The sequence below is a fragment of the Macrobrachium rosenbergii genome, chromosome 10, assembly GCF_040412425.1.
Source record: "Macrobrachium rosenbergii isolate ZJJX-2024 chromosome 10, ASM4041242v1, whole genome shotgun sequence".
Taxonomy (NCBI): domain Eukaryota; kingdom Metazoa; phylum Arthropoda; class Malacostraca; order Decapoda; family Palaemonidae; genus Macrobrachium; species Macrobrachium rosenbergii.
In genome coordinates this window covers 59,481,879-59,484,043 of record NC_089750.1, presented here as the reverse complement: position 1 = coordinate 59,484,043, position 2,165 = coordinate 59,481,879, and positions in this window count along the sequence as shown.

The following is a 2,165-nucleotide window of genomic DNA, read 5'->3' as shown; positions in this document are numbered from 1 at the left end:
CATAACTTCAAATGGCTCCTAGAAGTGAACAGGCAGGTGGAAAAAAATCATTTCTATTTAAGTGTAACATGAATAGGAGATATCGACTAAATTGTGAAATGTTCTTGTTGTAACATCATACTTGAGCAATAAATTTATGACCTATTTCGTTGGATGATTAAGCCCCATGCCATTATGGAGCTAATCTGGTAAAAGTCCGTCATTCTCTCTCTCTAGACTTTGCATTCACATTGGTACTCTTAGAGAAAAAAGTACATTAAGATATTCTCTTGAGGTTTGTACGTTCACTGATATTTATTCAGGGTTTGGAAGGTAAATAATCTGCTCATCTATCAAGATAAAAATAGTATAAGAAAATCTCGTATTCGCATTTAAAAAAAAATGGTCTCGTCGTAACTCTAATAAGTAAGTAAATCATCCTGGGTGTTAATCATGTCTGCCAGCCTCTTTTAAAGCAACAACAGATATATGCTACTTCTGTCGAATGGTCTTGCCGTAATTTCATTAGGTAAGGAAATAATCCTGGGTGTGAATCGTGTCCAGAAGTCTGCTCAAAGCAACGTCATTTGCAATTGCCTTATACAACTCAAGTTTGCTTGAGAAGGAGAGTGATGACAGTAGCAAGCATTTATCTGTCGTGGCTTTAAGAGAGACTTACTGAATGAAGTTACAAGATCATTCTTTTTCCTATTTTACTCTTAAAATGCAAATGCGAGATTTTTTATGTATGCTATTTTCATCTTGATGGATGGGAAAATGATTCACCTTCCACTCCTTGAATAAACATCAGTGAACATACAAAGCTCAGGAAATAACCTAAGGTATCTTTTCTCTCTAAGAGTGGTAAGGTGGATGCAAAGTTCACACACACACACACACACACACACAGAGAGAGAGAGAGAGAGAGAGAGAGAGAGAGAGAGAGAGAGAGAGAGAGAGAGAGAGAGAGAGAGAGAGAGCTTTGATTGAACCTTTATATGATTAGCTCTTTAAACGCGAAGTGTTTTCCTTCCTCAAACTTCTGAAAGAGGGATTTGACCTGTGTGCCGTGAGTTTCTATCCCCTTTCAAGATTATCATGATTCATCTTTGTAGTCATCATTTTAACTTGTCCTGGTATGGTGCAGCTATTTGGTCACTTGATGTGACCCAGACAAAAAACTCTTGCGAGAATATACTCGCATAATATACACAGGTAAAACTTTTCAGGTCAGAACTTCTCTTCAAAATCGTTTATGAAGTCAACAAAATGGAGCTTTTTGAGTACTCTCAAATGCAAATGGTTCTTTTTAGCCCCGATTTGAATATCAAAGGCAAAGTGTAAAATGCAGAAGTTGCTAAGAGGCAACATTGCCAGAACTTCACGACGATTCATTTTGTTTATTTACAAGGTTCTGATCCCTCCACGGCTTATTTTATTTTATAAGTTGAATAGGACCCGAATATTTCGTAATCAAAGCTTTTCCAGCTGGTGAGAGCTACAAAATTGAGATTCTGATCTTTCACAAAGAATTTTTCCAAGTTACTTTGCACATTATCAAAGGACTACGGATTGCTGACAGTGGCTGGAAGAAGGCAGTAAAACAGTGGGATTAGGAGAGGATTCGGTTTTGATGAAAATTAAAATCATAAGCTTCGTTTATCATTTCCCAATGTCGTTTCTGAAACTCGAGAAAACATTTTCTATAAGGCTTAGAAACCGAGATGGCAAATACAAACCCAGCCCTAAAAACACTGTGTCTGAAGACTTCACTAAAAAAAAGAAGAAAAAAATTGCCCGAAATGGTTCACCCCCCCCCCTCATCAATTAATGTCTATTGCAACAACTCAACATTTACTGGCATATTTATCGGGAGTGATCATGGACGAAAAACAAGTCACAGAAGCTAAGAACTATTTTGTTTCGCCTTGCAGGCGAGGAAGTACTTCAGACAATAACAGTTATTAATCATTCAAATATTAGATGTATAACACTTCAGTCCCCTAGCTTGACGCCACCATGGTGTAAAAAGTGATCGTTCTTTGTGGGAATAAGCGGCTTGAATCATAACTGTTGAAGAAAGAAATTTGTCTTTGTTTCTGTTATTACACTAACCAATTTCTAGGAACGAATTTTATAAATCTACAACAGAATTTACCAAACCTTCACGTACAGGTGTCCCAGTC